The sequence below is a fragment of the Dermacentor silvarum genome, chromosome 4 (assembly GCF_013339745.2).
Source record: "Dermacentor silvarum isolate Dsil-2018 chromosome 4, BIME_Dsil_1.4, whole genome shotgun sequence".
In the NCBI taxonomy this organism is placed as follows: domain Eukaryota; kingdom Metazoa; phylum Arthropoda; class Arachnida; order Ixodida; family Ixodidae; genus Dermacentor; species Dermacentor silvarum.
Genome location: NC_051157.2, coordinates 116,371,264 through 116,385,696, shown reverse-complemented (window position 1 = coordinate 116,385,696; position 14,433 = coordinate 116,371,264). Strand labels below are relative to the sequence as shown.

The 14,433-nt window shown below is 48.5% G+C and overlaps 1 pseudogene; it reads right to left on the bottom strand.

Moving 5' to 3' along the window:
• Positions 1-5,847: 5,847 nt before the first annotated feature.
• The window catches only part of LOC119450563 (Down syndrome cell adhesion molecule-like protein Dscam2), a 156,752-nt pseudogene continuing 148,166 nt past the window's right edge, over positions 5,848-14,433 (bottom strand).

The window sequence follows — 14,433 nt, the reverse complement described above, 5'->3', positions numbered from 1 at the left end:
GGCACCAAGTGCCTATTTATATCAGAGGCTCCGGCAACAGTCACCAACGCCGCACGCATATTGAGCGAATGCGGGGAAAACCCCGACGGCGTCGACAACAGTTCTGCGTGTTGCCGGTACTGCTGCATGAACGTTAGAAACGCGCAGTCTTTCGTTAATGTTGGGTATTTATTGTCATCGTGGTGCGTACGTCCATGTGCGCTTCGTAGCGTAGTGGTTAGCGCCGCGCGTTCGGAAGCGGGGAGTCCCTGGTTCGATTCCGCGCTACGTACACAACATTCCGAATTTTTTTTTCATAAAAGTAGACGTGGCTACCTACTATGACGACTACTACTACTACTACAGAGGAGGGACAGACCCACACCCTAAGGAGCTTCGCCCCTAAAAAAATCACAGCATATCCACGGGGTGAATGATGATGAGTGGGCGAAGCTCCGGAGGGAATCATCGGATCTCCCGCTTAAGGGGACGCTAGCACAAACGCGTTGGAAACGTGCAGTACTCTCTAGTAAGGGGGAGCGGCCACAGCGTCTTACGCAGCCATTTACACATGCCGGAACGTGCACCGCGTTTGCCGACGCCATCACATGACTGCTGAGAGAGTATACCCCCCGTATTCATAAACGCTCCTCGACTTGAACTTGACTTGCCACCGCCTTGGGCAGCGCGTTCGAAACGCGTTGAAGGTAAGGCGGAGAGGCCACAGCGTCTTACACCAGCTTCTTACACGGGCCGTAACGCGCTAGCACAAACGCGTTAGAAACGTGCTAGAAACGCGGCCTTTCGTTAATGTTGGGTATTTATTGCCATCGTGGTGCGTGTGTCCATGTCCGCTTCGTGGCGTAGTGGGCTAACGCCGCGCGCTCGGAAGCGAGGGGTCCCTGGTTCGATTCCGGGCTACGGACACAACTTCGGAATTTTTTTCTCATTTTTCTCAGACTGGTTACACACTACTGGTTACACACTACTACTACGACGACGGGGACGGAACGGGTGCCGCTATAAGGAGCTTCGCCCCTAAAAACGATCGTAGCAGCGTCCGTACGCGCGACTTCAAGCGCCACGGCGGAATCCGCGGCCATAGCCCTAGCCATCCGAGACGCTTAGGCCAAGAGCCCGTCGGCTTATGTACTCGTAAACTCGCAAGACGCCTGCCGGCTCTTCCTTCGGGGAGTTCTACCGGCCGGGGTCCGTCGCATACTAGGACCCAGCCTCCAAATGGACCGTGGGATAACCTGGTGTCCCGCGCACACCTGAGTGGAAGGCACGGATCGGGCGGATCGTCTGGCTCGAGGTATAACAGACCGAGCCGCGATACATACCGCTCGAACGGACGCCTCTCCGACACCGGGCAGCACACCGAGAGATATACTTGAGGCACAACGACTAGGAAGAGGAACCAAAACTCCACCTCACCTCAAGCTCAAAAGGCGACAGGCGAGGGACTGGCGCCGAATACAGACAAAGACCTACCCACACTTACATAGACTCCACAAAATGTTTCCAGACAAACACAGCGACAGATGAGACTCCACCCCTACACTAGAACACATCACTTACCAATGCACGCAGCGTCCGGCAGACGCCGTCTCGCCGCTACTTAACGACACACTTAGCGATTTTGGTCGTGGGAGGCGCGACTCTCCGAACTGGACTTGGGAAGCCAATTGGCGACCCTCGACCAGGCCCGGCGCGTCGCAATAGCCAGTGGGGCCCTGGAAGAGGGGCTCCACCCACAGTAACCAAGCGCGATCTTTATTTTAATAAAGTTGTTTCTCTATCTTTCTCCCTGATGCGAAATTCGAGCGCAGCTGTCGGCGCGGACAATCTGTCTCGTGCGGCACGTTGCAAACGGACCGATGTGTGTCGCGACTGCCTCGCTAATGGGGAGATCCTGAGAGGCGGCGCGTGGGTGTCGCGTGGGCGCGATTCACAGCAGCCGTCGCAGCGGGACCTTCGCTCTTACAGTTCTTTGTTTCCATATACAGTATCGGTGGCGTCATCGATGGACAGAGGACGCGCGCTACTCTGGCGCCATCTCGTAGCCATCGTCGCCCCGTCTTGCGCGGCACTGCTATTTTTACAAGTGCAGCTTTTTTATGTCTAGCCTGAACGTCCGTGTCTGTTCGCATAAACTATCATCATCAGCAATGGCTCGAAGGTCGTCGTCTCCTTCCACAGCGGGCACGTTGGCGCCCTTCGGGGCAACCGTGCGAACGCGCTTGTGCCACTGCTCCCGCGTTCGTCATCTTCCACCAGCTGGCTCCGTTACCGCTCATCATTCCAGCGTATAATTTCGCTTCCGTCGTCGTAACAGGAAGGCCGCGTTTACAGGCGTATGAGCCACTGCTTAAGGGGGTATGAGCCATTCATTGTCTCACGTGACGGACAGATTTAATTTTGAAGCAATTTCGTTTTGAAGAATCGCAAGCGCAACGGCGGGCGGATGCTGCCAACCACGCCACCGAGCAAAGTCGAGACATCGAACGCAAGCGTTTGTGGTTCGACAACAACTTGTCCTTCATCAGTTTGATCCGCTCCGACGAACAGCGACACGATGACTTGGAAGTGTTGAATGAACATTACGCTACTAGTGGAGCAGAGCTTCGTGAGTTTAGAGTTTGCGGTACGTGCAAGGAATCTTTAATCAAGGGAAAACTGCTTGCGTTGAGCACTGTGAACGGGTACGTATACCCTCCATTTGTTGTGATCTTCACGGAGTGGAAAGGCCGACGAATTTTTCTTCTCACGCTTTCGCCATACCCCCCTCCTCGCGCTTTCTTCCCTATCGCCGTCTTTCATCCCCGCTCCACGTTCGCTCTTTCATCCTTCCCTGTGCTTGGTTACGAGGGACGAAACTCGCCGCAGAGAAGAGCTGCGCTATAAAACAAGAAGAAATAGATAACTAGAATAGGAGGCGAGCGGTAAGACTAACTTGTTGCGGAAGCATGTCCTGAATTAAGTTTTCTTTTCTACATGTAATGGCAATGATTGAGCGTGCCTACTTCGTCTTTAAGAAATTTCTTCTTGAATCGCTCGGCTTCTTGTCATGTTTATCGGAAGGTGTGACGTCGTAAAAATTATGGGGTTTTACGTGCCAAAACCACGATCTGATTATGAGGCACGCCGTAGTGGGGGACTCCGGAAATTTGGACCACCTGGGGTTCTTTAACGTGCAGCTAAATCTAAGTACACGGGTTTTTTCGCATTTTGCCCCCATCGAAATGTGGCCGCCGTGGCCGGGATTCGATCCCGCGACCTCATGCTCAGCAGCCGCATCAAGCTGCTATGACTCCACCAGGCGAAAGTTCAGCTTGCCCGGCTTCAGCTCCATGGCGTCCGCATGTCGATGGGGGCGAAATGCGTAAACACCTGTGTGCTTAGATTTAGGTGCACGTTAAAGAACCCCAGGTGGTCCAAATTATTCCGGAGTCCCACACTACGGCTTGCCTCGTAATCAGATCGTGGTTTTGGCACGTAAAACATAATTTTTAAGCTTGCCCGGTTAACGAACTACTCTACCCGAGAAGGCCTCCTTTATCTCTCAAGTTAGTTGTACGGCTTCATGAAAAAGCCCCAAGATCTCTTCACGAAATGCTTCTGTCAGAGCGAGCTACACTGTGACAGCATTATGGATATGCTGGCAGTTGTTCAGAGCAGAATTCCCCTCCAAATTGGTTGCAATGCACACGCTCCTACCCTCACAGCTTAAATAATTGGTCTTTACGTTGTCGCACGTCTTAATTTTCATGTGAAAGGCCTTAACAGTGACAAGGCAAGAAAGCGGCATAGGGCCAAGCAGCTGAAGTTGAGCCGTTACAAATGACGTGAAGCCCATGAATCAGTTGCTTGATGTGGTATTTTAGTTCTTTGAAATAAAAGCTTCATGTCATCAACAGCCCTGTTATCGTCATTTTGCTTACCTTTATATTACTGTACGTAAGCATAACAAAAGTGTAACCCTCTAATTCAACAAGATTTTTTTCTAACTAATTTTATTTACGACTGCCCGATAATTCGGAAAATTTTCAGGCCCCTTCTGCATAAGCAAAATCCGTCGGCGATGGACATATTTGCATGAAAAGTCTAGCGGTTAGAATAGGTAGCAGATCGCCCAAGAGTTGCCGTCATCCTTTTCCACGGGGCACTATTGTGGCAAATCTCATGTGGCCTCAACAAATATAGTGCTTGCTAAAGATATGTAAAGAATCTCAAGAGTGGCAAAATTAAAAACGACTAAGAGTGTGACTGCTTCAAACTGAAATCAACAGAAGGGCAAGGAAAATAACAGCTTCTGCAAGCAAAGGGAGCAAACTTCCCTTGAAGTTGCCTGTAACGCCACCTCTTGGATGCGACGCTAACTGCGTCAGAGGAGTGGCTGAGCCCACTGCCCCCTTTTAGGACACTGTACCCATGGGTATTGCGTGCCGCCATCTTTGCTTTAGTAACTTCTCCAAACATCAGGGCGCTGCGGCCGTCGATCTAGGGGATTATGTGTACTATAGGAAGATACAACAGCCTGGTAGGACCCCCACTAGCTGTGTCATAAGTTAAGCATGTAAGCTTTCTAATGCGTGAATAAATATCATGCACCTTACTTGGGTATCGTTGCGTTGAGGAAAGAAACTATTACTCGATCGTGCACGTGCCGCTTGAGCTTATGGCGCCATCGTCCCACCGTGCATGACGGAGTCAGAGCTATTGAGCACGTGGCTATGCACGTGACGCTATGTGAATTTTTTCCCAAAATTTTAGCTCGCCATTGTGGTGGTGTGGACCATTCGCGATGGCGGGCCTTACACAAGTAAATACGATAGTTAAGTTGCCGAGTAGCGAAATACAAGAACAATGTTAACGATAAATTCCCCGATCTCAAAAAAGATGAAAAAAAAAATCACGCAGAAACTCCTCTGCGAGTTATCTCAGTATGCGTAAGCATTGTGCCACTCGCTCATCCCCACGCAGGCCACGCTCATCTCTAGTGGCACGAACTGTTGCGGACGGCGGCGCAAGGTGCATTGATGACGCAAGCAAAGTACTGCAGGTGGTGGTGCCAGGTGCGCTGACGACGTTCCGATCATTATAAGCCGTTATCGCTCTTTAGCGGCGAAGCCGACAGAGAGGACCGAGTGTTGATAGCTTCGCGTGCTGTGTTCTCGCCGGTTATTTCGCGTTGAAGAGAGAGCATGGGCCCGTATCTGGAAAGCGATCTGAGAAAGGGGCAGAGCGCGGCGTGTGCTGAGAGCTCCGTGAGCGCTGTGTTCTCGCCGCTTCGTTGGCGTTGGAGCGAGAAGCATCACGAAGGTGAATTCACTTGCTGCTGTGGGTGCCATCTTGAAAGAGATCGTCTTACGGGATGGACGGACGAATGGTTTTTGTCATTGGGTAAGCATAGAAATGCTTACGCGTTTAAAATCAAAATCTTACCTAATAGCGCATCTACTCCGTTATCAAAACTCCACTGCGAGTGCATGCTGCAGTTTCTGGCAGAGCCAAGATGTTCTGTAGAAAGTTGTTTTACTCTGGCACAGAGTAAGATATAGACAGGAATGCCTACTATTCTGACAAGTCAGTCCAACTTCTCGATTCAAGCTTCATGGTAACACTTAGACGGCATTGACGGCAAAGAAACCACACATGTTGCTATGCGTGGACACTTATGCTGCAATTGCGTAGCAGTACAGTTAGTACAAGTATGCATTCTGAAATGGCTTCGTCCTTTTTAGTTTGTTTGCATATACCTGCTTTTCCGTTGGCAGCATAGAAACGGCGGCAATAGTTATACTTAGTAGACTTTGCAGCGACAAGTGTGATACCATGTTTTTTCATTTATTATATATGTGACAGTGCAAAAAATAAATAATTTGAGGCGAGCGGGAAGTGACTCGTTCTCGTAACTCTGAGCTGGCTTCGAGCTTCTGGGCGGCCACGACGAGTGCTGGCTGTAGCAGCCGCTAGAAGTCCGGGGTCTCCTTTGGGACCGCTGCTTTGTTTGCTGCAATTCCAGTAGAAAAAAAATAAATCTTAGCACAAGGAATACATTTCTCGGCACCAAATGGAAAGTGCTTGAGGTCACAGGCACTCGTATAAGCATTTAGCAATATTGACACGCATACTTCTTTATCTGTATCTGTGACTGTTTCCTTCACCTTCACTACTATGTGACAATATTTCATTCGCTATATCGTCATCTGCCGTATTTTGCCTAGGGACAAATCTTGCAGCTTTTTTTTTGCCACTTAATACGCGCGTGAGATTTGTTGATGCCAATGCGTTGATCACCTGAGTACAAGAAGCGTCCGTCGCCAAGTTAAGCACAGATCTCTGGTTAGAATTCTAAAACACAAGTTAAGGCAGGCCTCCATACAAGGAAACTTGTACAAATAATAAATACTCTTGATAACAGTCATTTAGGCTTCCTTGGGCAAGGTTTTGAAGACGTTACAGGAGTCATAACATGCGGGAAAACAAACATGCAACTGAAAAAGAAACAGAATTGTTTGCCATGCTCGTAAGAAAATGTAGCAGTCACCGACCTTATGAGCCAATTCCTGACGTCTTCATAGAAAACACCGTATCACTTGCATCTCTTCGTTATCAACTCGTCGTATTGTCGTCTTGGTCTTTCAGCAACTGCGCAGGTAGTGAAGACAGATTACTACCGATCGTGATAAGCTTCAACGTCAAGTTCATGCAATTTGTTGACCACTCGGATGATGATGATGATGATGATATTTGACAATGTGTATTGTGCAGATAAATAGTGGAAAAGCCGGTATACCGATAAGCACCGTTTCCACCCCTCTCTGATTTTGAGGTTTATTATAACAATGGAGCACGATGAAGGCGCACTTCAATGTCTTGTAGTCACGCTGAGACGAATTTATAAAGATGGTCATTTTTCTTCCTCTTTATATTAGTAGTTCCTTATTAGTTGCTTTCCTATTGGTAGTTTTTCTTTTTTTTTGTTATTAGAAGCTAGGCTGTCGCGAGGGACGGGTGCTCAAGTACCCATTGAACGTTAATTCAAATTAAATGTCATGGGCATGGTTACCCACGAACAATTCTTGTCTTATCAAGCCTTTATGCTTTCACAGTGTCTGCTGCATCGAGGTGTGTTGTTTTTTACATAAATATGGAGTTCCCCAGCGTGAAAACACTTGGTGAGAAAATTGAAATCATTAGAAAACACGACGCGACGCCTTCAAAAAAAAAAAAAAAAACTCAACAAAACCAAACAAAAGAATTTCTCCAGAAACCATCGAAGATGATTGTTCAAATAAGCGATAGCTTTCTTGTGTAACCTGCTGCATATCCCCCCTACGATCTGTAAATCGCGAAGCGGCAATCACATGCAAGCGATTTTCGAGAGACGGCGACAAGCGACGGCGCCGAGCGAGGTTTTGTCGTCGCGGGAGGGCGTTCCGTCGCCGTCGCGTCGCCGGATTTTGGTTAGACAAAAAAATTCGCTTGTCGCCGGAAGGGCGCGCGGCGACTTCCACTGAGAGGTTGCGTGATTGCGCAACATGGCAACAGCCGTGCAATCCATCCGCTGTTACGTTCGGCGACCAGCGGGGCAGCGTGCTTGAAGGATATTCTGATCGCCTGTGACGAATCGCTTCGGGAGGCTGAGAAACGTCCCGCCGGAAAAGATCAGCGGCGGCACCATGCCTATACACCTCTCAAGGAATACGTGTCGCCCGGGCGCCGACCACGACACTAGGAAGAGGAAACTCTTGGAAAAGGGACGCTACTACGACACTTTCTCACGGCCGCTCGACAGACCAGCTGGCCGCCAAGGCCGTTCCCCAAACCCATCGATGGCTGGCCCATTCCGGGAACAACCGACGCGTCAGTTCAAGTCAGGCGCGAAGCCACCTGTCTACGAGTGTCCCCTCCTTTCTGTGGGGGAGTGAGCAGTGTGTGCCCGAGGGCACTTCTCCGAATGTGTTCGGGAAACGAAGGCGACGGGGGACTATGCGCACCCTCGCCCACAAGGAGGACCATTCGGTGACTCTCGACGCTCCGATTGGAGGATGGTGGAACCGCAGTATGGCAAGAGGGCACTTTAAGCGGACTTTTGGTGGCTCTCTGGGGTGCTTCGACCCAGTCATGCTAGACTGATGAGACGTAACGTCTCGTTCTCCTACTTCTCATGTAAATAATGCAAATAAACCCAATACTCTTCGTTCTCGATGAGAACCTGTTCCTTCCTTCAACAACGTCTTCAGCGTGGATGAGGCGGACAACGGCATGGGCCAGCTACCCCTTTGGATATGCCCGACTCCAACTCTTACACCGCCCGCTTCGATTTGAATTCGGTGTTGCAACTTGCTCTATGACAGCAAACAAAAAAGAAAAAAATGAAGAAAAAGAGTAAAATGAGCCATCGCTTTTTCTCATCTCAAGCTGAGGACAAAGTGTCGGCTCGGTCTTGTCATTATTGAGCCACGAAAGTGTTTTTAATTTTGTTCGCCAGATGTCGACCACGCATTTCACGCTGGCTACATCGAACGGATGTCGACTGGCAATGACACCATGTCTATAGGGTAGTTCTAATACACCTTTACGAATGTATTTACGCACGATCGTATTTATTCAGACAACACTGTGAATTTGTCGCAAAATTTTTTTTCGCGATGTCGCGTCCAGGTGGCTGCTCCACGCCGCGACGCAACAGCGACAGGGTCTGCCTGTCGCGTCGCATGAATATCGAGTGCATATGATCGCCGCTTTATGGGAACATCGACAGACTCATGAAGTATCACTCTCGGTACCAACACCACTGCCCAATGAGACCACGACACACTGTATCTTGTTGTAATCGCTGCTCCCCAGTTGAAACTGCGTCGCAGTCCCCACTATCTAGTATCCTTGCTGCAATTTCCGTTGCATTTGTTATCCATCACGCGGCCGCGCTAGACCTGGAGGTATCTATCACGGATGGGGCATTCGCAGCTCGCGCACGCCCTCCTCATTTCCTCCTCTCCTAGTGCGTGACGTCACCCGCACGCGTCCCATCCAATGAGGTGCCTTGCTCTCCTCCTCCATACCTGCGCTTTCACTCACCGATCTTTACTCTGCTAGCGGCTTTGATTGTGCGAGATCGGCCAACGTTCATCCAAAGTTAGTTAAGTATAGTCAAAGAAAGGCTATCACTCCGTTTAAAGGCTGCTTGCCCCTTGTGTCATTTTGGCACATCCAGAATGGATGTGCCAAAACACAACACGGCGTTTGTGTTGTCTGGTTCTCTTTACTTGTGTACGTGTCTGCACGTCTTACCTTCCTTCACGATGAATCCATTCTAGGTGATTAGCCAAGATTGGGCACATACCAATACCAAATGTGGATTGCCGAAATTGTCTGTTCGGGTACATCCCAGTGACCCAAATTGTCTACTAGGTCAGACAGCATCCAGTAGGAAGTTGCCTATTCAGAATCTTACCCTGTGACACATGTTGTCTGCTAGACAGGACAGCAACTAGCACATTCCTAGTGGCCCAAGCCAGTAGACAATCTGTGTCACAAGGTATGGTGTCATTATTTACTGCGCGAGATCGTCCAACCGTCCAAAGCGGCCAATGTGGCCAAAGTAGCTAAAGAATCGTTCTGTTTACTGCGATGTACTGTTCCCACAAATGACAAAATAAATCAAGCGGGCACACATGTGCGTACATGTGTGTTCGCACATTGTTTGTCCGTTTCATTTAGTTTGTTCTTTGTGTGAACACTACAGCGGTAACAGCGCAGTAAATGGAACGTTATATTAACTAGCCACAGTCGAAGCCTTATTGATAGCTAAGGAAAGCTACCGTTTTAAAACGTTAGCCGCACTGGCTTAACGCAGCTTATTTCTTAAATGAACACACCATGCACTGCTTTTTATTAGAATTACGATTTATGCGATCTGTGCTTTCGCTTACTTAGTTTCTGGTGGTCCTATAGGCAACCTCTCCCGGCGGTGGCAGTGTCCGTCGCTGCGAAAGATAAAATAAATAAATAAATAAAAATTACGACATAACTCATTTCCCGATGACTGTCAACGTAATAAGTGGGCTCTCATTCATTAGCACTCCAAGTGGTACATCGGCAACATTTGGAAATTAGCTGCAGCAATAAATTCAGAGGGCACAAAGTTTCAGAGGGCATGACTGATGTTATGAGGTGAACGATGGCTGTTCTCACTCGAAATTGACGCAATAGCCGATAAAGCATGTATGATTCATAACTGTGGTCGCCTTTGCGCAATGCTTTATTGTGGTCGTGACACGGTGTGACTGGTCGATCCCGGGAAAGGTGGGGAGAGGTGAAATGAAAAGCCGCTGCAATTGGCAGGAGGAGCTGATATGGAGGGCTCTTCTTTTATTTCACTTTGATCAATTTCGGAAAACAACTGTCCTCACGTTATTTTATCATACTGCAATGATATCAAACACAATTGCATTAACAAGCACACAAACACACACATAGGAAGGGGGTGCAATAGTATGCGCGCTATCAAACGAGATCTTTTAAAACATTCATCAACTGAAGCTCTCTACTTACAATCATCGAAGAAGGCAGGACGTGGCTCGGGTGTTGCCGGTACTGATGGCCCGGCTGCTCACGTGTTTGCGTACTGCGTAGAACTGAGGCCCGCGCCGAGCTGTACGCGGCCTTTCTCGACCCGTCGTCATACTTCCCTGCAAAACATCAAAACGTCAAAGCTGCCGAAAGTAGCTTTTCAGGTGCCACGTGTTCCAGAGGAGCGGGCAACACACGGCTAATCTCCCTAGCCGCTGCGTTATAAAGCTGCCGGCAGGCGGCGACACCAGTTTATTTGCGCTGTCACGGCAGCAGCTCGCATCCCCGCAAACGAAGGAGAATTTGCACTTTTTTCCTTAAAAACCAGCAATTAACTGTGCCAAGTTTTACACTGAACGTCGTGGACACCAAAACGCTATCTTTCTGCAAAAGTTTGTCAAAAACAGTGCAGCGGTAAACGCAGAATCTTTCCTGGAACACGTTAAGCGACATATGGATGTCCCTGCAATTTTCTTTAAAAATTATAGAAGGAACCTGGTGGTACTATACACGCATGAAACTGCACGTACCTGTCTAGCAGATTGGCGTCCGTGGGTTCAGACAAGTGGTATGCAGAGCCGGCAGAGTGCCTCGCGTACTCCGCGCAACGGCTGTAGCCGTAAGAAGTGCGGCATTTGGCAGCGTATCGCTCGTTGTACTGGTCCTCTCTGCAGATCTCTGGAAAGAGTCGAAGAGAAAGATGACGCATTCGCGGCTCTACCTTGACATTTTTTGGATGCTGAAGCAGGTTATGAATCATTCGGCGAGGGGACTTAATATGTAGCGCTACGCGACGCGTTCTGCGTCTGTGTTTAGGACAGTCCTTTATTGTTCCTTAAAGAACAATACTTTAAAAGCAAAGATACTTTTTGACAGGAGTTAGCCGAGAAAATGGAATCCTGAAAGGTACTTTTGAAATAATGTAATTATGTTATGTAGCAGTACGTACTCTGGTCATTGGGTTCATACGTGGTGTAATATTATATTAGTTCTATTTCAATTGGTCTTCTTTTTTTTCTTCATGCGGTTCGTTGGTAATGCGAGCGGGGCTCCACCTTCATTATACTCAGGGTGGCCAGATCGTGTGTGGTGAGTGCTTGTAAGTATTGCCGTGTGCCACTGGGCACGACAGCCCGAAAACGTGGGGAGAAAGGACGAAGGGCGATACTGCTCAACCTGGCAGTGCCCTCCACGCCACTCCGAGCCATTTATAGATGCGTTGGCTAGACCTAGCCCCGTCAATGGCGGCGCTGACTACCACTCCCAGGACTAGATCTAGCACAAATACATTAATACCGATGAAAGTGGACGGGGAAACGGCGGCGCTGTTGCTTAACTGGCAAGAGCATCACACGCGTTGTTTTTTTTTTTTTTTTCATATACTCTACCTTTCTCTTTACTTCATTTTTACATTTCGGTGTAGAAAAAAAAAAGTAATTTACTCGACGGTGTCATTGTATGTTGGCTTCGTATGAACGTGACTACCAAAAACTGTGTCCCTTGGTTCTCCTTGTCGTCTTTAGGTGAGTAAAGGCGCCTTGACGATCTTCCGCGCACGCAGAAATCGGCAGCTGACAATTCTCACCTATAGGATTCTGTTGCTTGTTCTTGCGTAGCGCGTGCTTGAGAACACCATTTGACCGGCGTGATTTCTGAAATTGACAGGAAAGAAGCAAATCTTAGGCTGTCTGCACGCACGTACTCGCACTGCAGCACTACTATAATAACAAGTCCTGGTTTCAATTGGAACAATGCAGGCTACGTCGTTTCATATGACTGGATGGATTGTGTCACGGTGCGGCATAGTTTCGAGTCAGCGACGTGCCGATTAACGGGCGCCAAAACACCATGGGCGTAGGAACGGCCGAGCAAGACGGGTATTGCCAGTCACTGGGGCAAGCGGCCGCAAAAAGAGAGATATAGTTTTTTTTTTTTTTTTTTTTTTTTTTGTGGCGCGACCTTGATGCATGCCCCGAGATTCCTTTCTACGAACACCTGTGTCTTCTCTGCCCCGCGCGTGCCTTGAGTGGGTTACTGAGACGGGAGGGGTCAAGTGCTTTCCGTAAACCCCGAAATATGCGATGTCTCTGTACCGTGTCCACAAACTGCAAGCAGCGTATGCATTGTCCAAGAGTATGGCGCCGTGTGGCCGTCTGCCGCTGTTGCTTCTGTGCTTGTCAATGGACCCAAGTGTGTGCGTGTGTGTCTGTGTGGCTATTCCTAAATAAACGCATCACTGTTTTGATGATCCAAATATAATCTCACTATCAGGGAGGAAGCAGTCTACCTGACTGGAGCAGTATCCGCTTGCGCAAGAGCGGACGCTCGCATCGTCGGCGGCCGGACGACAAATAAGTCGATACAAAATGCAAAAAAAAAAATGCCAAGTTTCAAAATTGAAAAAAAAAATTAATAATAATAAGTGGGATTCGAACATATGCCCAGAATACCGCACTCGAACCTAAGCGTAGCGCCTTAAACCACTCGGCCATCCTGACATGACAAACATAGCGGAACACACAGCACTATTTATCCCATAGGAGCTTAGTTTACGACATTTGTGGCATTACGGTATCTTTAGAAGCAATCGTTTTCAGTTGTTATGCGCTACAGGAGTGTTGCGGAACAATAACAGCTATTCTTATTGCTCCGTGGCGTACACTGCAGCATGCAAACAGCGATAGAGTGATTGTGGCGGCACGCCGTGCCACCATCGCCAGTGCGGGGCCACGACCTCTGACAGCGGGGGGGGGGGGGGGGTCCAATGGGATCACCCATTCCCTCGCCCCTGATTAAAAGGGGCGTGGCCAAGATCTTTGGCAGGATGGATAGATCGACGAAGAACTTTATTAGTGTCCTTTAGGGCGCGCGCTAGCACGCCCTAAATTAGGTGAACTGTCACCCATACCTGCCGTTCCCCGACCTATAGGCAACTAGGGAAAGGAGAGGATATTTAAGCGCAGGTTTTAGTCCCTGCTAACCAGTCTAGAAGCTGCGCCTGTAATCTGCTGAGAAATATTCTTCGAGAAAGCTCTGCGCGCCGACTTCACGGTTCATCTACTTGCTGCTGCTCCCCGGCCACGCGTATGACATCGTTTGTTTTCTGTTGAACTTTGTTTTCTTTTGAACATTCTTTTAGTGAACTACTGTAAAGTGTATTCTTGTGTATTTGATCCGCACCCTGCTTAATTTTTATATCTACTGTTAATTGCTCGTCATATTTCTTTGTCGTCATCATTGAGCAGTATTAAGTTTAGGTGTGTTAGTTTCTTTGTGTCATTTTTTATTATTTTATTTTAGTAATTTGTGTATCGTTGTCAGTCGATAAATATCTTGTTTTTTCTTGTTTACTCCTGACTCTGACCCTTTCACTGTGTTCGCTTGAGTACGGAATGACCAACCGGCTTGTGCACCCCGTCGACGACTTCGCGCCGACGGCGAACGGGCGACAAGCCGTGACAAATTGAAACATATTTATTGCAACGTGGACTCTATTCTGCGCAGTTCCTCACCTCGGTTAGCGAAGAATGATCGCTCGTAATATGGTTGAGGAAGACAAGTTAGTGCGACGTACTGAAAGTTTAAACAGCACGAAGAGACGGTGACAACGAACACGTAAAAACGGGATAGCGCTGGTCCTGTGTGCTCATGCTCTTTTTCATAAATGAGATTCGACTTGCCCAAAAGTAAACGCTTTTTTGGGGTAGTGTGTTAGACATGCTTATGGTTTAATGCAGTCAGAAAATTGACAATCGCAAAAAAGGAGACGGACACATTCGTCCGGGTTTTGGACGGTAAGGTGAGATTTGATGTGTCAGCCAGTATTCTAAAGCAAAGCTTTAGAATACTGGCTGACAAAAAGGCCTAAAC